This window comes from Sphaeramia orbicularis, chromosome 18 (genome assembly GCF_902148855.1).
Source record: "Sphaeramia orbicularis chromosome 18, fSphaOr1.1, whole genome shotgun sequence".
NCBI lineage: Eukaryota > Metazoa > Chordata > Actinopteri > Kurtiformes > Apogonidae > Sphaeramia > Sphaeramia orbicularis.
Window position 1 is genome coordinate 25,416,891 of NC_043974.1, and position 22,764 is coordinate 25,439,654.

A 22,764-nucleotide genomic window follows, 5' to 3' on the forward strand; every position below is an offset into this window, starting at 1 on the left:
TAAATATTTAAAGGGCTTTGAGCTCTTTAAATGCAGCCGCTCGCAACGTGCTGTCACGGCCTCCTCTGTGATTGGCTGCGAACGGGAGGCCTGCTCCGTGATTGGCTGTGAGAGGTGGGCTTGTTCTGTGGTTGGCTGTGAGCGGGAGGGGCGTGCTCGGTTGCGTCATGTCAAAGAGAGGGATGAAAGCTTAGAAGAGAGAGAGGAATGAGAGAGAGAGAGGGAGAGAGAGAGAGAGAGATTAACAAGGAGTAGGAGGCAGGCGCAGTAGCAGACTCCTATATCCGCTAGAAGGAGACAGACGGGGCCAGCTGCTAGCTAAGTTAGCAACAGTAGACAGTTAGCAACTAGCCTCAGAGTCACAGCGCCGTTACTTCCTATGCGGGACTGAGCAAGTGTGTGTGTGTATGTGTGTGTGTGTGTGAGACAGTGTGTGTGTCGACGCTTTTCGGCCGTCCCGAAGTCACTCTGTGCTCCGTGTGCTTGTGTGTATGTGTGTGTGTAGTGTGTGTTTATAGCCCCTCCACTTCCACCTCTTATCTCTTACTTCCTCCTTCTGGAGCAGCAGCGTGTCTGAGTCTGTGTTTGGGTTTGAGTGTGTGCGCGTGACAGCTTATTAGCAAAGAAGCAAAAACACATAAACACACTTTTGACAGTCGACTGTTTACATTCGGTGTCCGGTGACTTGACAGCGGATTCACATCCCTCACAGATACCGACACAGCGTCAGCATGTGAGTACTGATGGGTACCGTGGGTATGAATGAATGGTGTGTAAGTAGGTGTCATTGAGGGGATTTGACCCTTAAGGTAAAAGCGTGCGTGGCTGCATGTGCAACACTTACATGCATGTGTCTTACTGTCAACATCGTAGCATCTGTTATGAAGTTAGAAGGGGCTACAGCTGTCAGAGAGGCATTTGCAACCAAAAGTTTACAAGTGCACTATTCATCAGTACAAGGTGGTTTTACCAGGGCTGGAACCACAGGGCTTTCAGGTTGTTAAAGGGCTTGCAAGTTCTGTAGATTTGGCTGCAGCAGCAATGTGTGTGCCTGATTGTATCATAGGTTACCCATTCTTAGCCTCACACCCACAGGAAAGGCTTTTGCAAACACATGGTGATTATTTACATGCACAGTCCTTGTATTTGATGTTCTTAAACGGTGTTTTTCAACCTTTTCAACGTGGGGTTGCCTGGAATTCAAATGGGGGTTGCCTCAAATTTCTAGTAATTGATAAAAAAAACAAAAAAAAAACGCTTACTAATAAAAAAATATATGGTGAGTTGAGAGAGACAATCACAAACATAAAAGACATGATAAACTCTGCAGCGGAAACTGCAGCACTGTGGTACTGTATTTTTCAAATGTTCATTGTGGTCGGTTTCAGATGCTGCAGCTCTTTCATAATTCATAGTTTGAGTTTTTGTTTGTTCAGTATTAATTGTCAGCCTCGGAAATCCAAGCTGGACTGACTGTACATATCCTGACCAAGGAAAATAAAATTCTCCCTTTGTGCAGTAATCTACACCTGGCTTTTCTGCCTCCGTCCATAATAATATACATTATATAGACTAAATGTACTCTAAAATTAATGTTTATTTGCAACATAGTATAGCAAACTATTACATGATCCAAAACAAATGAATTTTAGCAAAAAAATGTCTCCGTTGTCTGGGGTCGCCAGAAATTTGTGATGTTAAAATGGTTCTTAAATCTAATTTCTTCAGTGATATAACTCATTGTTTTCCTGGCTTCATATAGAAAATAACAGGTTGCAGTTTGAATTTTTGTCTTCAGAGGAATAATCTCAGTTTTGCAGTTTTATATATAAATATATAATTATGTGTGTATAGGTGCATGTATGAGTATCTCCCCTATTCAACATGTGGCTTGATCAGCATGTGCACAGCTGTAAATAGTATTTATAGCTTCTTTGATTTGTCTTTATTTTTGATTTTGCTCTTTTTTGCTCTTGTGTGCTTTGCTTGTACTCTACTATTGCCGCTGTAAATCTGGAATTTCCTCTTGTGGAACTAATAAAGGACTGTCTTGTCTTATCTTATCTTATCTTATCTTATCTTATCTTATCTTTAGGTATTTTTGGTCATTACTTTGCCCATTTCAAAGCAGTAGAAGCTCTGTTTCTTTACTCCTCTACACCATATAGATGGAAATCAATCAGTGTTTACAGGTTGAAACATCACATTGCATAATACCGCTCAGATGTGCGTAAGAGCAGCATGTGTGTGTGAAGTTGGCCTATTTTTTTCTTGCTAAATACATGCATTTAGTTTCTGCTCTTTCACCTTTGATCACGCCTTGTCTGTGTGCACACGCGTACATTTTGTGTAATTTGACGTACAATTTGTTCATTCTTTATGCAACCTTTAGTCTACTTAACACAGTGGTACATGATCAACAGATGTCCAATCCCAGAGCTCAGATAGCCCCAGTGGGAGATGTACAGAGGACATAAGTATGATTTGGTTGAAAAGCTGATGAGTTCACTTCGCTTTACACCTCCGTATTATTTGTTGTGGCCTTGGATCTCTGTCTTTCTGATAACAGACTGCTTGGTCCTGGTATTTGTCACCATAATGCCAAGGTAACAAATTAAAGTGTTCAAGGCAACTGGGACACCTCTGAAATAGCTTGACAGTGATGCAGAGGGTCCAGTACTTTCTTTTTACTGAGCAAAAACTCCTCTTTGTAGATCTTTGAAAGAGCATGAAGTAAAAACTGACACCTACCTACCTGATTTTATGAGTAGGCTGGGCACAATTTCCTACACTGTTGTGACATAAAAGCATTTAAGTGCATGCTTTAAAGTCATTTGGACCATTTAGATTGCTGTTTACACACCTATAGACAATTACTTTGGGTAATTTAGCACTTCTGTCAATAAAAAAGGTGATTTGTTTGAAGACACCGGGGTTGACATTTTCATTTGCTTGTTCTGGAAACTTGAAAGTCACTTTAGGTTGTTGGTGGTTTAGTTGTTTGAGAAGAGTACATAGAGGATATATTTAACAAAATAGTTGATATGTGGTACTGCTAATGTTTTGTAGCTTACCGTAAGGGTGGAAGTGCCTTTGCATATAGATAAAATGAAAATGAAGTATGTTTCTTCAGTTTGATTTTAATTAAACTTATTTAGTTTGTGGTCTTGATCTGTGTATAAGCTCCCACTGAAATGTGGAGTGACTTAAAGGAAGTGCAGATGGACATGAGCTGGTAGCTGAATTTGGCACGATACATCTCTTCTCCTATGAGGTACATATTTTTGTGCATTGCCCCTAAGTTTTGTGGCAGTTTGTGCTACAACTTGGCAATTGGCATGCAGCTTTAGTCTAACCTAAAGACTCTTTTTGGTCACTTAAGTACACACCTTCCTTCTGCAGCTCTCTCCTCTCAGTCCACATGAAAAGACTAAAGTCATGTCCACACGAAACCACATCTTTTCCTATCTGATCTTTTTCTTTGTTGTTTTCAAAAAAGTTCTCCATAAACATGGAGTCGTTTTCAGGAAATAGACTATCTGCGTCCACACAAAACATCAGAAAATAGCTGAAAACAATGTAGTACAAATGCCAGGCCTGTATGTGGCGTTGTAATACTGTCACAAAGAACGGAGAAGAAGTCGTTGAGCATGTGCATAAAGCTTGCGTGCTGTATACAAACCGCAGACTACAGAAGAACAACAACAACAACTCTCTGCGGTAGATCCAAGAGCATGTGGTGAATATTATGAGCTATGAATATCAAGAGCTAAACCAGTACTGCTGAACAAAGATGAACTACCAAGAAAAAAAAAAAATTGTTAGCTATGGTTGTTTGTTGCTCGTTGTAATGAAAGAGTAGCCGAACATTTTGATTCAATATTTCCAATAAGCTCAATAGCTGTTGTAGCACGAGCACTAGTTCGCCATTGTTATTGTTGTGAAGTGGCATCTTGCTTCCAGGGTGAAAGGTTTGAGAGGTGGGGCTATGACATCATCATTTTAGAAAAGTTGTCGTTTGGATGTACAGACAAAGACACGAAACTGGCGTTACCAAATTTATGCACTCTAGGACCCGGTTTCAAAAAGTTACAGTTTCAGTGACCAAAAACACTGGTTTCATTTGGACAAAAGGCCTGTCTGATACGAAACTTTTGCGGATACGACCGAAACCGTCTTCGTATGGACCGGGCCTAAATGTAAAGACAGAGGAATTTGATGCTGTTTCATGCCAGTATGGAAAAGTGAAGGTATGTTCTGCTTCTGTCTTGAGATACAGATAAGCAAGGACAAGATACAGAAGTCTTGTGTCCTTTCAGAACACTTGAATTACAATAAGCCAAAAGGTAAATATAGAGATACTCAGAACTGTCAAACACCGCTGCTTTAAGGTTGAGGACAACAAAATCTTGTTGTAAACATCACCATGAAGGATACCACCAATGAACCGAACAGAAGAAAGTTTAACAAAGTCTAAATAGAAGGTGTTGTTGCGTACTTTACAATGACATTTGGTAAACATGACTTCTAGAGCCACTTTTCTAGTTTTCTGGTCACATGTCTTGCAGTCAAAGACATAGTATGGAGATAATGACTGGAAAAATGTACACAGAAACCTCACTGGGCATGTCACTGATGATTTGACAAACCACAGAAAATAAACAGTGGCTTTTGTTGGACAAGGTTGCAGCCCAGATCGATGCACTTTTTTATTTTTAAAAATTTTTTGCCTTTACTTGTGCATATTTTTCAATGACAGCCTGCAACAGTAGGAGGCTGAGGCACCTTGTTGACACAGCTGGTACATGGCCTGACGCACAGTGTGTGACAGGGAAAGTCAAGAGCACAAAACGGCAGCCTTAATGTTGCTATGTAACTGAATATCATAACCTTCAAAGTTTGATCTTAAAATTACACATCAAGTCAGAATCAGCGAATGCCTCAGTTGAGGTGTTTATCCCGGTTGGACTGTTTTTCAGCATGTCAACAGCCTTTTTCTGCTTTTTTTTCTAATGGATTCTCTTTGAAATATCGACTAATTGTTGTCATAATAATAATTTTGCAAGCTTTTAAAATATGCTCTTGCTGTGAGTCAGAACATGGTGTTGCACACTCCAGATCTTACTGCATGTATCTGTTCTCTAACGATGCTTTGGTCCTCAGGCGCTTCTCAAGATCAACAATGTGATTATTGATTGTGAAGAAGGCCTCAGGGACCTTTTTTATAAAGGTGCTGCTGACCTTCAAGAGCATCATGATCCCTCATATATTAAAAATGTTTTTTGTTTTTTTTTAAATTTCTTTATTTTTAACACCTTGTTATTAGTAGGGATGCACTGATACCATTTTTTTCCAGACCGAGTACAAGTACAAGTACTTACATTTGAGTACTTGCTGATACCGAGTACCGATATGAGTACTTAATAATCCCATTCCAGTTCTTTGTTACTTTTGAAAATGTGCTTTATTGTCATTATCATTAGTCTGACTTAAAGTGCTGCAACTGACATTTAATGTGTTGTAATGAGTGTTTCTGAATCAGTTCACCAGGGGGCGCCGCTCTTAATTAACCATAAGGTCAAATACCACGAAGAAAAGTAAAGTTTTTTTGAGGCGAAGAAGAAGAAAGTCAGTATTAATAAACATGGAGAGGACAGAGGTAACACTAATGTGCATACCAATGTTGATATTGATATTGATGAGGGTAGTTGTCATAAATATGTCAGTAGTTTTTGTCTAAATCACAGTCGCTCTTTGAACAGATCCTTTACCTTCACGGTTCCCGGTGGTATTCTCCATCTGGGTATGCATCCCTGAGCACCTGCAAAACGGATGGAATGTACGCAGAGGACGGACAGAAGGCTCCGTCTGTATCCGTCTGTGTCTTTAACGTTACTTAAAGTCAGTGTTACTTTTGTCACCATCATTTATTTTGAAAAATCTCCACACTGCTGACATTACTCCTTGGCTGCGTACCTGCTGCACTTAACTGCGAATGTCACGCTGCCATAAGTGGTATCGGTGCGGTTGTATTGGAGTACTTTTACGAGTACAAGTACACATACAGAGTATCAGACCTGATATTGGTATCGGTATCGGTGTATCCCTAGTTATTAGTTAAAGCTTAAAAGCTCTTGGTAAAGTGCGTACCTCCACCAAGGCCCCACATTCCTCAAACATCCTATCTCATGACTGATCTCATTAAATGATGTTATATGTCACGCCAGTTCTTATGGCATTTGGCGTGCTATCAGTACACATTTTCGACCTTTCACATGTTATTTAGCGCCTTTTGATCATGTGTCAATTTATGCCAAGATCTCCAGTACACCTAACCCTCAGTGCGTGGTATTTGACGCATCGATTCAGGTTGGACAGGGGGCTAATAACGCCATGAACACATGTGCAGAAAGCTTACAATGCGTATAGATAACACACCAGTTAAAAAGTGGCGGGTATATTTAACTAGATATACTAAAATTTACTTAGGGGGTCAAATGAATGACCATTTTTGTCAAAAAAAAAAGTTGTAAGAAATGCATAGAACTGTGTTGAAATAATGCTAATACATTTGTGCACAGACTACTGATATTATTTGACAGTGGAAGCTATATTTTCAGAAATATTGGATTTTGAATAGCACGTGTATGTGAAAACTTTTGCTGGTGGACGGACGTGACATTACCCATGATGCTCTGGTCAGTACCAGTACTTTATTAGTAATAAACTTATAGACTTACTATTGCTAATTTTCCTCTTATTCATAAATGTTAGTATTGTGGATCTAAAACAATAACAGCTGACACAAAAACACTAAATGTGTCAGTGGACGGATGTGACATGGTTGTTACAGATCCCATCATACTGATGCTCAGCAGCCATGTCACCGTTTCCACAAATGATCCCTGTGCAAAAACTAGTATCAGAATTATTTATTGTATAGTTTATCATCATACTAAAGAGGAAAAATGCTTATTATTAGAAAACGGTTGATTTAAAAAGTGACGTGTGACATTCTTAATGTATGTATTGGTGTAACATAAGCAGGATGGATCAGCACCATACTCCATATTGAACCTGTAAAAATAAAACATGTGATATGTAGGATAGAATCTTGTAAGAAAAATTGGGGAATCTAAAAGAATAGAATATTTGTTTTTCAGGTAAATTCAGTTCAAATATAACTTGGCCATTTGTGACATGAAAATATAGCATTAATTGTGATGAAATTGGACATTTTTGAGCTGAAAACATAGTTCATATGACCATCAACATGTTGCAACAGAACTGGAATCCTGTAAATTTGCAGGACTTGCATTTACCAACACAAAGTTCCTTTGGGGATTCACTTATATTGATTTCTTATGCACAAAGACAGAAATAAGACCTCTAAGCAAATTTTAGCTGATGTGAATCATGCTATCACGTTGCTATCTCAGTGTTAATAAACCCAGCATCTGCTCCTAGTGATGGATGTGCTCTAAAACTCAAAGGCTTTATCCTTGGTACATTCCCTACCATTCTACCAACTTTTATACAAATCAGTGTTGTAATTTAAATCCTGCCAACAAACAAACAAAATTAAGTGGAAATGTTACTTCCTTAGTGGATTTAATTAAAGTGTATCAGCCCCGCTCCAGTCCTGTTCATTTATTATGAGAGAAAATAGGAAGGGGAATCAATGTGACCTTTCAGAGGTCAACAAATTCACTTTGTAGAACAAACCTTTGTTCTTTTTTTTTTCTTCTGTATTTACACACACACTGCCACAAGCGACTATCAGATGGAGTGCAGGTAGAACAGAGGAGACTGCTGAGGTGGAAGGAAGCGAGTGTGGATGGATGCACACCTATTTTCCATTCTGTTGTGCACTCTTGCTGTGTTTTGATTTTTGTACACTGAACACAGAAGCAAACAGATTGTGGGTGTGTGAACACAGTCTGAGAAAAGGTTTTGTTAAAACATGTCGAGGCCAGACCTCTTTCTTGTGTTACTTGTTGAGGCCAGAGTGTGTAGGCTGTCTGTCAACTGGTTCTCATAGAAATCTGCTTGGAATTGTTAATACAGTTGTTTACAGGTTTATTACACCTCACACGAAAAGTGGTAGAAAATTTTAACTACTTTTCTATCTTTTTTTGAGCTTTTTTTTTTGTGACCATAGATTCCATTTCAGTTACTTTTGGCAAAGCCCTGCTCACACTCTATAAATGATAATATTATATGATGTTTGTCTTATAAAGATAAAGGTCCTGTTTTTCACTCTGAGGCCAAGTCTGAATGTGACAGATGACGCTATATAGACTGTCTGACGTAGCTGAATTCTTGGCACATAGCCTCGTCCGCACACTTGGATGAAGTTCACTCAGCGGGGGGCAGAGTTCATGCCAGTTTTGTGTGTTTGTGTGTCACAATATGTCTTTGGTGTGGCTGAAAACACACGAGAACTTTGATCTGTAGAAGTTAATGTATGAACCATAGATCACCTTTGTTCTTTAACCCTAACATATGCAGTGGCCTTTAACCTGTGGTTTTACACAGAGGAGAACACAGCGACTGAGTATGTGCTGTGACGACTCTTCTTTTTACTATGGGGTAACTCTCGTGGCAGGACTGCACACAGAAAAAGGACAGGACGATACAGAGAAAAGAGGGTCACTGAGTGCATTTGGCATAACAGCTTCATTCCACTTAGCATTTTCAGCTATAATTAAATTCATTTCTGTGTTGTAGTCATATTTGAATAGTGTAGAGTTCAACATTTAGCCGAGGATGAGTCTGAATAGTAAAGTTTCCTTGAGTTGTGTTGACTATTTTCAACACAAAAAATAATAAATATAAATAACTGATTTTTCTGATTTTTTTTTTTTTGCCTTAGACCAGGGGTCGGCAAGCTTTACAACCTAAAGACCCATATTTGTCTCGAAAAAGAAGAAAGAAATCTAACTGGAGCTATGAAAAAAATATTTAAACCCATCTACATTTTACCAAGAGGTGGCTGCTCTGATGTAGCCTGTATGTGATTAGTTTGCTATTTAACTTTGTATTTCCATTACAATAAAGCAATGTGTGGTGCATTTATGAAATTATACAACTACAATAAAAAAAACATCCAACATTTTTTTTTTTTTTTTTTAATGATGGATGCTGTTTCCAAAACATAATCATATTGTGTAATTGAGAAAAAGCTCAACTTTCATGTAGAGGCTGACTTTTAAACAGACAAAACTACAAACAAATGCAAATTGTGTATCATCTATTGTATCTTGAATTTGGCAAAAAAAATAATACATTTTGGTTTATATGCTGTCAGAAAAATATTTTATTCCGTGTATAGCCTGTGCATTTTTGCAGATGGACAAAGTTAGAATAGATTTAGGCCTGTAATGTTAAAAGTAATGACTTATTCAGTTTATTTCAAAATGTTCCTTAAATGTTTTTTGACAATGGGAGCTACAGAGAGAGGCTAAAGAGCCACATTTGGCCCAGGAGCCACGGGTTGCAGACCCCTGCCTTAGACAAATAGATGTTCTCTACAACTTTTTTAAAAAACTTTTTATTTATTAATTTTCAAAAGAACAAACGATGAACATGAGATCATCATGGGCGTTACAATTAAACTTAAAATGTTCTTTTACATCATGCACACATACATCGTACAGTTATGGTTGTATTAATCAAGGTGCATACACGATCCATTTTTCTCAGCGTTCAGTACATTTCTCCAACTCAAGTCTTAAAGCAAAAGTAAGTCTCTCCATACAGTAAATTTCTTTAATAATCCCACGCCAGGGGTCCAAAGTTGGAGGGTCGGGTTGCAACCATTTTCGGGTTATAGCTTTCCTACTACTTGCCAAAAGTATCTTCAATAAGTATTTATCCTTCTGAAAGACTGTTTTCGGTATTTTACCAAGATATAAGGTAACAAAAGAATAATCTAAATCCATCCCTATTTTCTCTACAACTTTTAATGCCAAAAATGATTGATCAACCAGTGATAGTTTGGAGATGATGGATTATTAACTGGCTGATTCGAGGGGAAAAAAAACCCCCAAAACTATCTTTGGCTGTATTGGAAACTGGGTAATTATATAGCTGAACACAAGTCAAAGTAATGCCAATATAATTTCCTACCAATATAAGGCTCAACGCTAAGCCAAATTAATATAAAATTAATATGGAGAGAATCAAAGTTAAGTAGATGAAATGACTCTTGATAGACCTCATTGGTGCAGTTAGTTTCCAGTTTTGTTTTTAAGCTTTCTGCACGTTAATTTGATGTTTTGTTTTGTTTTGTTTTTTTTTTAACAAATGTATTATGCTTGTACACAGAAATGATACTCATATTAATAGTCTAAAATGATATGTTCTTTTACGTTTTCTCATGGGAGGATCTCCAAATCCTTCCCTGTCTGCCTGATTCTTTCTCAGACTTGGGGGAACACCCTAACAGCCCAAACAGCAACTAAGCACCGAAGCCCTCTGAACGCTCATAAATAAGTGAATGATCCTGCATTACTCAACATCAAATTAATGCTAAAAGCTCAGATGGGAGTTTCTCAGCTGTTATTTTTCCTCTAAAAAAGTAATTCCAGTTGAGATGCTTTATATTATCACTATCAAAGCCCAGTTCTGCAAATTATCATAGACTGAAACATGTCTTATCAGCATTGATTTATGCGTCGATTTGTACTCGATCTCTATTTGTGTCTTGTGAGAATAAATGTTGTAGCTAAATAATTTTGCAGGACTGGAGGCAGATTTGATGCTTTGCAAGTGGCATGTTTTAGGGTTGCATCCGTTTATGATTTAAGACAAAGGTTACATTCCTATACCAAGGCCGAGAGCTTTTTAAAGACCTGTTTAACAGCGGAGGAAACCTTGACGAAGTTGTCAGACTTTTACAATGTCATGATAAGCATAGTCTAGCGTAGTTTATACTTCTTCCTACTCCTTTTCGACCATACAAATTTTGACTTGTTTGTAGTTGAGGACAGATTCTGTCAATGTAAATGTTTGTTTTTGTTTTATTTTGTTTTTTGCGTGTTGGAAATAAATAAATGAATAAAATAGTCCAAAAGTAGAGGTATAAAACTGCTGTAAGGAAGGGAAATAAATCCTGATAATATAGAAACGGCTTTGACTATTCAAGCATCCGACAAGACATTTATTATAGAAACTTGATCATGTGTGTCTGTAGTTGTTCTTTGTATTGTGTAATCATCAAGACATTGTGACTCATCAGTAGCGACCTTGAAGGTTCACAAGGTGTCAGTAGACTGGTGGTTCCCAAACTTTTGAGATCAAGACCCAAATCATGAGTTTCGTGACTCAAATTTGGGTGCTTCTTTGAAACCGGTAGCTAAAAACAGGACATGGGGGCTAAAAATTCAAATCAGATGTAGACTAATGTTCTGAAGCAAGTTTGGAAGCACTTTGGGTCCATTTTAAAAATAAATAGCCTATTTACTGAGATAAAAGAGAAGATATTTTTCAGATAAATCACATTTTTATATTATTTTTTTTTAAGCAAAAATCCACATGTAACACACACCAAGGTTCTAATCGTTTGGGATTTTTCATTATAGTTTAGTTTTATTTAGTTTTTGCTTTTTTGGTCTCTACTTCAGTTAGTTTTAATTCGTTTTTAGAGCAGGTTTGCTAGTTTTTATTAGTTTTCATTTTTTTTCTAAATGCTTCGTTTTAATTTAGTTTTAGGATTAATTTTAGTTTTGTCGTATCTTTTCTCTTCTTCTCCGTCGTATTCAAATAAATCCCAGACAGGACTCTGCTGCTTTCTCCCAGGTAGAGTGGGGACCAGAAGACGACTGTAAACCACAAGTGACCAAAAAGTGACGGACCATGAAGTGTCGTATGGTGCCAGCAGCTAAAATTGCTCGAGCGAAATAATTCAATTTCACATCAATCCGACACTGACAAAGACGAAAATGAAGGGAATTTTATCCATAATTTTTATCTGTTTTAGCAAGTTTTGTAAACACGCAATACAGTTTCAGTTAGTTATCATTTTTTTCTTTAAATTATAGTTTTATTTATTTCAGTGACGAAAATGTTTTTACAATTCTAGTTTTCGTCATTTCGTTAGTTTTCGTTTACGATAATAACCTTGACACACGCTACCATTTTTTCAAATATCTTTTTATTCTCTCACAGGTTCATTTTGGGAATCAAACTAATTATGTAAGAGGGAGTATTTCACAAAAATGACGGCTGTTGCAAAATCACTCGCGATTTGTGTGTGTTTAAATGGGCAGGTTCTGCATGCAACATGAGTAGACACGATGGGTTCTGCGTGAAACCTGGAATGAGACTGAGATTCATGAAAAACCTGCATGTCTGGATCAGAAAAACCACTAGGATCATCAAATTTAACACAATGTCTTTATTTATAGTGGTATATAAGACCATTTCAAGCCATGTGTTCTAAATCAAATGCACTGACACCTAGGTAGCTTTTCCTGTCCCAAATTTGTCCTATTTTTGGCCCCAGTATTTTCTAAAAAATTCATTAATTTTGGGATGGCTCAGAGCAAGAGCATACTTTTTTTTTGCATTTATCTGAGGTCATCATTAGGTACATCCTATGGGGGAAATATGCCTAAATTTCTCTGTTATTATTGGGTCTATAAAGCTCTCAAAGTGCCAGGTGCCAAAATGAACCAGTTTCATAGAAGCACCCAAAATACATTTTTACTGACGCAGTTGTTGGAACATCAGTCACAGATAGAAAGATAACGGCAACAATACAAAACATTTTAGCATATTGTCTTCAGAAATCTCTTTATTGCCTCGTTTCTGTCTTGTTTTACATATCGACTGTCTAGTTTCATCTTTTATCTTGTCCTGATTTTTGCTATGATATTTTTGTCTTTAACATCATCGTCATTTTAACAATTCACGACTTTAATATATTTTACATTATTGTTTTTATGTTGTAATGCCAGTAAGATTACAAGCTTATCCTTTGCATTTTGCATAATCAAGTCTTGCAAACTCTTCCAGAGAACATTTAGCATATTATTGCTATATATTTAATCCTCAAAATCCAATACCAAACCTATTTATCTGTAAAATTGCTGAACCTTTAATCATATCAGACTTGGAGTTTCTCTGCTTTTTGTCTCATTTAGACATCCAGAGGCTCCATAAATTACACAATTAGTTAGTTAATGTACTTCTTTTTGGACACTTGTGCAAGGTCAGTTAACTAAATATTCCAAAAACACCCAAAAAATTATCAAAATGCTAGGAAAAGATCTATGTATATTGGGAAAAAAAATCATCTGGAAGCTGAAAACTCTTTTTTTTTTTTTTTTTTATTGGTCATAGTGAAAGCATCATTTTTAGTTTTAATTTCAGTTAAACAATCCATTTTTAGACAAAGAACATGTAAAATCTGGACTTTAAAAGGACCACATGAAACTTAAAGTTCTTCTAAATCAAAGATAACCGATGCATACTGATAGAACATGACAAAAAACAAAAACAAACCAAAAAAAACCCAGAATAAAAACAGGAGAAGCATTGTTCTGGGCTTTTGAACGTTAACTTATGACATTTGGTGACCCAATAAAAATATGTCCATGGTCAGTTTTGGATCCTAACCATAAGTTTAAGCAATAGAATTTTCTGCTTTAACTTGCAAGTCACTGAACCGCAGAGACCTCACCTTAAATCTTATCATCCAATGTGCTGATTTTTTTTTTTTTTTGTTACAATCAGGGGAAAACTGTTGCCACATGGAGTTTGAACAGTGACTGAAAGGTTACGATAATGTTTGACACGTCTTGACCTGGTTTCAGACTGGAGCAGAGTTAACGTTGGCAGCTTTCAAGTATCCAATATGGTCGTCAGTTGCAATTAAATTGATCTACAACCACCTATTCCATTATTCCAACTGTTAGCATTGCAGTCGTCACACCTAGAAATGGTTTCAGTGCTACGGTGTTGTTTTTCTTCTGAGCTGAAAATGCTACTTTAATTGTTTTCAGTTAAAGTGTGTTGGATTCTGTTCTGTTACCACAAGCCTCTGAACATCATGTGCTGTAAAACCCACAATACTGTGTTTTGGATTGGATGGAAACTGTGTTCATGTTTGTTTCCAGATAAGAAGAGTCTTATGCTGCATTCACATGCTATGGGAATTATGGCAAATACTACTTAAGAACTCAAAAACTGCATGAACGCAACCTCATGTTGTATTTTCCACTGGGGAACAGGGAAAAAGTTTTGATACTTGAGTTGCCGAAGTGAAAATAACTTGATAAACAATGCTTTTATTAACATTCTGCTGGTAGCTGATGATTTTACACATTTATAGGATACATATTTGCAAAAAAAACTTTCACAAAAAAGTGGAGTTTGCATGTTCTCCCCGTGTGTGTGTTTTTCCCAGGTACTCCGGCTTCCAAGACACACATTAATAGGTTAATTGGTTAACCATTTTAAGACTGCCACTATAACAGGGCGCCTAAGTGTCTTCATGTTTTCTTTGCAATAAAATTGTCAGAAAAAATCTTGTTTGCCAATTCTTTTGCATCTTTGTTTTCAGGAAGAACTTAACATTCAATATCTGGCCATTAACTATCAGTATTATAAATAATAAATGCTTAAAACAGTGTGTTTTTGTAAATTACTTTAAGTTCTTAGCATATTTATTATCAGAAACAACTGTAAATGTCCACATCGAAACTTTTTGAGATTGCAGAAATAAACTTTTGGCTATTTTACATCTGCTCAAACATGCTTTTTGGTCTTAAATATTCAGTATCCGTATTATGGCTTCATATTTTTTGTTATTTACAGGTGTTTTTTTAGCCTGTGTGGAAGTCTCTGAAACAGTTCCTTTCTACTGTAATAGTCCCACATTGCTGCCAGAAAGTGTTATATCGTGTTGGAAAGCTCAGGATCTCACCTTTCCGAAGCCGGTTCAGGAGTCACAGTAATATGAATGCTGTAAAGTGCAAAATGCAGCGCCGGAGAGATTGCCGATGTTAAGGGGTTAAGCTAAATTGTCCATAGGTGTGAATGTAAGAATGATTGGTTGTTTGTCTCTGTATATGTCGGTGTATATATTAGGGCTGCAACTAATGATAATTTTAATAATCGATTAATCTGTAGATTATTTTAATGACTAATAAACACAAAAGACTAAATTCTCAAAGATCAGTATTTAACCCAAAGCAATATAGGCTGCAGACCAAGGTTATTATTGTTAACGAAAACTAACGAAATGACCAAAACTAGAATTGTAAAAACATTTTCATTAACTGAAATAAATTAAAACTATAATTAAAAGAAAAAAAAAAGATAACTAACTGAAACTGTATTGTATGCTCACAAAACTAACTAAAACGTGTAAAAATTATGGATAAAATTCCCTTCGTTTTTGTCTTTGTCAATATCGGATTGATATGAAATGGATTTATTTCGCTCGAGTAATTTTAGCTGGTGGCACCATACGGTACTTCACGGTCCGTCACTTTTGGTCACTTGTTTAGTTGTTTTCTGGTCCCCACTCTACCTGGAAACATGGAGACTAAAGTTGGGAGAAAGCAGCAGAGTCCTGTCTGGGATTTATTTGAATACGACGAAGAAGAAGAGAAAAGATACGACAAAACTAAAATTAATACTAAAACTAAACTAAAACTAAGCATTTAGAAAAAACAGAAGCTAATAAAAACTAGCAAGCCTGCTCTAAAAACGAATTAAAACTATTGAATTAGAGAAAAAAAAAGTTTAAACTAAATAAAACTAAACTATAATGAAAAATCCAAAACTATTTGAACTTTGCTGCGGACAAGTCACTGATGATTACATCCCCACAATGGCTTCAGGTATAATTAGCGAGCACTAGCCCGCTCCAGTTATAGCTAACGAGCGTTGTATGTATTAGTTCCAGTCAACGATAGGTAACATTAGTCTGGTGGCCTGATAAACAGAGATGGATGAAAACGTTACAGTTACGATGATAGTGTCTAACTAGCTAGCGGGCTAAAGTAATCACGACACCTAGGCTATCTTAAGCTAGGTTTACATTATGTTTCCGGTGGCAGCCCCCTGTTTGCCTGAAATGTAGTGTGCCATGGGATTTTGGGCATTTTTTTCTCAATATTCAAGTTTTGTTACATAAACAGTGCACTACATTTCGGGCAAACGGGGCTGCCATGGCAACCATGAACATAATGTGAACCTAGCTTTAAAAATCTGACCCGGCATCTGAAGCCTCAGCCATTCTGTGCTGTGTTTTTTCTCTGTTACACTACACAGCCACATACTAACGTACTCAAGACCCAACGAATCGACTGCTGAATTCGTTGCCAACTCTTTTAAGAATCCCTTTAATCCAGAGGTGTCAAACATGTGGCCTGGGGGCCAAATCCGGCCCGCCAAAGGGTCCAGTCTGGCCCGTGGGATGAATTTGTGAAATGCAAAAATCCCACTGAAGATATTAATAATTTTAGTTCAGGTTCCACATACAGACCAATTTAATCTCAAGTGGATCAGATCAGTTAGATATGATTATAAAAACCTATAAATAAATATATTATGTATATCTGACTTCCATCGGATAAGTAAAATACTATCATAATAACCTATAAATACTCACAACTCCACATTTTTCTCTTTGTAAATGTAAACATTTTCATGTCATTTTACTGTATTTACCCTTAAACAAACAAAAAAACAATAACCTGAACAAATACAAACATTTTGAAATGTCTGAAGTGAAAGTTTACCAATGTTCTGCCTGTTAGTAAATGTTTTGTGTATTTGTTGATCCACTGTGATCTGTAAGTTGTAATTTACATGCATAAATGATAAACTGAGACGTAATATTGTTAAAATTGAACTTCGTTTTCATAAGAAATTTCAGTTTGTTCATGTTATTCACATTGTTTTAAAGTATAGTTGGTAGATGTAAACATTTTCATTGCATAATTTTACTTTTTTCGCTCTAAAACATTGAAGAAAATTTGGAGTTGACATTATTTATATATTATTATGTTATTATTTCACTGGTCCGGCCCACTTCAGATCAAATTTGACTTAATGTGGCCCCTGAACTAAAATGAGTTTGACACCCCTGCTTTAATCGATTTAATTGATTCGTTGTTGCAGCACTAGTGTATATATATGTCCTTAACCCAAGTAGCAGATCACGATAAATTGTGTGTCAGCCATTTTTAATTTCGTTACGACAACAAAAGCACTTGAACGCAACACATTGATTATTTCAAATTCACAAGTGGAAAAGCTCATCTTCCCGATAGCACATGAAGGCAGCATTAGATCAGAAGGTCATTTCAGAGTGTATACGCGTTTATTTTACGCAACTAGAAAAAGTCAGACAGTTATATCCCCAGAGCTAAAAAGGAACCTGACATTGAAAATCAAAATTGTACCGGGGCTGCTCAAGTGTCTCCACCTCTTGACATTCCTCTCATACCGCCGTTTATCCGTGACTTTACCTCATTACTTTTTCGCCAATACATGTCATGTTACCGGTGGACCACATCATATTGTTGTCTCATCCGCCTGTGCAAGGAGAACGGAAGGAAATAAGTTGTAAACGGCATTGCAAACTACTGAGTAATGGTGTTGAAACAGTTTTAGGAAAGTAACAAAAAAATGCGTTTATGAGTGTAATGTAACCACTCAGCCAAAGTTTCTTTCCTCTGCAGGCCACGGTGTCTGCTACATTTGGAGGATCAAAGAGCATTTTAGATAACAGCATAAATTTCTTTCCTGTTCCTTCCATTCATTTCACCCCATGAATGTTTTTCTAATTGGACATGTTTTCCTGAAATGCTAGATGCTTTTTTAAAAATTGTTTTTAATAGATTGAAGAAGGAATTCACAGTGAAACCCTCTACCAGCACAGATAAGAGTAGATGTTTTTCTTTTCTTTTTTTTTTTTTTTTTTCAGTCTGGTACATTGTTATGTTGCCCCCCTCCCTCTTTGATCTATCGCTGTATTCAGGTGTAAAGAAACTCTATCTGTTTCCTAGTGTGACGCTGATGCTTTAGTGTAGATCTACTGTAGGATACCGTTTCACTCTGAGCTTCCATTGTCACAAAGTCGTTGACATTTAAACGACAGTCATTCATTAATTCTTGACTAAACACTCGTGTATACGCACAGTCAGTACAACAACTCCACTCCTGGAGGCTCTGAATAAGATGGATATTTTACAAAAAAAAAAAAAAAAAAATAGACGCAACCTTTGACCTAGTTGCTTCTCGACATCGTATCTGGGTGAACCTGTCGCTCAGCATATTTAAGTCCACATACGAGTCATTTAAGGTCAAATGTGTGTCACTGTGTGAGATCTGTTGCAACCTGTCAGCTGTATCTCCCTCACTTTTTACTCAGCGCATTTGTGATTCACTTATAGACGTGTACAGGAGGATTAAATGTGATGTTAGTTGACTTTATACACTATAAATATATGGACATACAGTACAGTGCCAAAATCCTAGTCCAACAGTAGGTTTGATGGTTTAGTAAAGTTTTTATTTTTATTTTTCCCATTTTTTTCCCACTATGAAACAATTTTTTTGTATCTTTTTGTTAATTTTTTTAACATAATAAACAAAAATGCCCATCCCAACATACCCATTCCCTACCCTTGGGGAGAGGAAAAAAAAAATTATTAATTAAACGAATGACTCAAAAAATACTTAAATAAGTAAAGAAAATATTTAAAGAAAAAAATTACTCAATATACAGGGTGTCCCGTAAGTCTCCATACATAGGAGACATAATACATTCCATACATATATGGTTCTAACATGTATTTCTTTATAGTTCTTCAGCAGTGGAGGACACGCATTGAAATGTGTTCCCGACAAAATGGCAGTCATATAGAGCATATTATATAAATAAAAATGGTTTATGTCAAGAAATGTGTATTTTTCCTATGTATGGAGACTTATGGGACACCCTGTACATATAGACATACACATACCTACATTGGCTAAAATTTGCTTTGAGGTCTTATTTCTGTCTTTGTGCATAAGAAATCAATATAAGTGAATCCCCAAAGGAACTTTGTGTTGGTAAATGCAAGTTCTGCTAATTTACAGGATTTCAGTTCTGTTGCAACATCTTGATGGTCATATGAACTATGTTTTCAGCTCAAAAATGTCCAATTTCATCACAATTAATGCTATATTTTCATGTCACAAATGGCCAAGTTATATTTGAACTGAATTTACCTGAAAAACAAATCTTCTATTCTTTTAGATTCCCCAGTTTTTCTTACAATATTATATCCTACATATCACATGTTTTATTTTTACAGGTTCAATATGGAGTATGGTGCTGATCCATCCTGCTTATGTTACACCAATACATACATTAAGAATGTCACATGTCACTTTTTAAATCAGCAGTTTTCTAATAATAAGCATTTTTATAAAGAAATAACAATTCTATATTGTTATTTCCTCTTTAGTATGATGATAAACTATACAATAAATAATTCTGATCCTAGTTTTTGCACAGGGATCATTAGTGTAAACGGTGACATGGCTGCCGAGCATCAGTATGATGGGATCTGTAACAACCATGTCACATCCGTCCACTGCCACATTTTGTGTTTTTGTGTCAGCTGTTATTGTTTTAGATCCACAATACTAACATTTATGAATAAGAGGAGAATTAGCAATAGTAAGTATATAAGTTTATTACTAATAAAGTACTGGTACTGACCAGAGCATCATGGGTAATGTCACGTCCGTCCACCAGCAAAAGTTTTCACATACACGTGCTATTCAAAATCCAATATTTCTGAAAATATAGCTTCCACTGTCAAATAATATCAGTAGTCTGTGCACAAATGTATTAGCATTATTTCAACACAGTTCTATGCATTTCTTACAACTTTTTTTTTTTTTTTTTGACAAAAATGGTCACTCATTTGACCCCCTAAGTAAATTTTAGTTGATATGCATATAAATACATATAACAAAAAGTAGATAAATAAGATAAGATTCACTTATATTGATTTCTTATGCACAAAGACATAAATAAGACCTCTAAGCAAATTTTAGCCGATATTCTTTATGCAGTAAGTTTGAAATAATCATGTGAAAACTTGCATTGAAAACTATGCATTTCTTACAACTTTTTTTTTTTTTTTTTTTGACAAAAATGGCCACTCATTTGACCCCCTAAGTAAATTTTAGCCAATATACATATAAATACATATAACAAAAAGTAGATAAATAAGATAAAATATATACTACATCAACATCATAATAATAATCAATAATCAAAATTACCTGGTTGTTGTAAAGTTAAAATGACTACACATATGCATTCCTGTGTATTAAGATACAATCTGGATATATGACAAAAGTATGTACAGTGTTAAAAATAACTTTTCAAGGGAAAAATAACAGCTTATAAAAACCAGAATTAGCGTTTAGTGACCTCCCTTTTGCATTTAACATGATTTCAACCCTTTTGTTCAGACAGTATGAGATTTATTGCATTTATTTTCTGATATTTTATACTAAGTTTCATTCAACATGTGTCTGATGTTTCTAATTGTTTCTGCTGCTTCTCATCGTGGGGTCAGAGGTCACTCTAAATAGTGACTTTAGCCCTTAGAACTCATTTAATTCGTTTTTTTGTGTGTCTATTAAGGATGTATACAGATTTCCTGTATTTGTACCTTGTTGCATCTGAAGAACAGAGAATGAGAAATAAATATGCATGTTCATTTCCATCCTGCAAAAACAACAAAGCTACAGCTGGTGTGAGACTTCTGCGCTGAACTGTTTATACATGTATTCATAATTACCAGTCAGCGGATTGTAATTCATGTGGTCTGAGATGAAGCCAGACTTGTGCACCTCCTCTTGGCTGTGTTTACAGGGTGTAGAGCACTTACCCTGCAACAGAGGGTTTTGTCCAGGTGTTTTTCTATGAGGTAGGCATGCTAGATGGTGATTGGTGGCTGTAATTACTGCTGACTTTTAAGGCGAAGGCAACAAAGCAGCTCGAATAACTGATGTTTTAGCCGCGCTCGTCTATAGTGGCATGTAACAGTGCATTTTTTTCCCCCAGTTTTTAGTCTTTTAATTTGGGCTATAGACATTAGAATTGAAGAAGGAGGGCGTATATCTTCCAATTCTGGTACTGTTTCTTTTATGATTTCTTCCTCCTACAGCTTTAAACACAGCTTGAATCCTTTTATTTCATAGATATACACCATGTTAACTGTTACATTTTCTGTCTATTTTAATTTTATTCTACTTTTAGTTCTATTCTTTTTATTTTTTGAAAAATTTTATATTCTATTTTTCTGTTTTAGTTTTTTGTCATTTATATTTGTTCTATTCTTATTTTCTGATGTATTGGTTTTTTATTCGTATTTTTTCCACAAGTAGCACTACTAATTTCACTGAACACATGACAATAAAGTCTATTGTATTGTATTGTATTCTATTCTATTCCTGAAAATTCTGAACAAATATTATTATATATATTTATTATATATAATTGTATGTAATTTATTATATATATTTATTCAGAAAGGCCTACTCAATTCCATAATTTCACTTTTATCTACTGCCATTTTATGTACCTATTTGTTATATATATGTATATATGTAATTTTAATTGGGTTGTATTTATTTTTAACAACTTTGTACGGTGACCTTGAGTGTCCTGAAAGGCACCTATAAATAAAATGTATTATTATTATTATTATTATTATTATTATTATTATTGTTGTTAAATAGGTTAAAAAAAAACAAAACAAAAACATAACGTACTTATGCCTCCGCAAGGAGAAATCGACATCATTATCATGTTATAGCCAGAGTTAGATGGATTTAAAGTACTGAGCCTGCCTGGCTGGTTCTAATATTAGTTTAAGATGACAAGAGAAGACTGCTCAACTGGCCAGCATTAAAACAGCGGTGATGAAATTGGTGTCTGAGGAAAATATGTGATAACTGTGATGGTCATTCATTTGTACAATTTGTAGAAAATGGCCGAATCAAGATAACCATCAGCAAGAACAATCTGACAGTTACATTAAAACAAGAGTTATAGAGATTATAGTAGGATTATTGCATAGATTTGATGCATCTTTGAGTTCAAATGAGTCCAAAAATGATCGCTGTAGGTCTACACAGATTTGGAAAGTGAATGCCGTCACATGGGTCTTGGTCATACTTGGTAAAGCGATGAGAGTGTGGGGCAAGAGCATGGTCCAGGCCTGGATGCTCGACCTCCTCGGGGGGGGTGGGGGGGGGTGGGTATCAGGTGGCTCTGATTCGCTGTGGGGGCATTTTACAGGCATATATTGAGGTATGGGTCTATATATATATATATATATATATATATATATATATATATATATATATATATATACCCTTCAGTATGTGATATGCTCATGTTTCCTGTTCACACAAGGTTATTATTACTCACGGACCTCTGGTAATTTGTACTAATTGTGGTAGTTATCTGTGATATTAATTAAGCCCTGCACTACTACTGTTTTTTTTTTTTTTTTAACTGATGTGTTAATAGAAAGCGGCTGATTTGCAACATGTTTTGAAGCAAATTTAGGAGTCTTGTATAGTAATATATCAGCTAAAATTTGCTTAGAGGTCTTATTTCTGTTTTTGTGCATAAGAAATCAATGTAAGTGAATCCCCAAAGGAACTCTGTGTTGGTAAATGCAAGTTCTGCAAATTTACAAGATTTCAGTTCTGTTGCAACAT

The 22,764-nt window shown here is 35.9% G+C and overlaps 1 protein-coding gene across 1 annotated transcript in view; it reads left to right on the forward strand.

The window, feature by feature from the left end:
* The first annotated feature begins 247 nt into the window (after positions 1 to 247).
* The window catches only part of pcxb (pyruvate carboxylase b), an 848,274-nt gene continuing 825,757 nt past the window's right edge, over positions 248 to 22,764 (forward strand). Inside the window, exon 1 of the mRNA XM_030162429.1 lies at positions 248 to 733. The gene's annotated coding sequence lies outside the window, so the exon portion shown is untranslated. The remainder of the gene's footprint in view (positions 734 to 22,764) is intronic.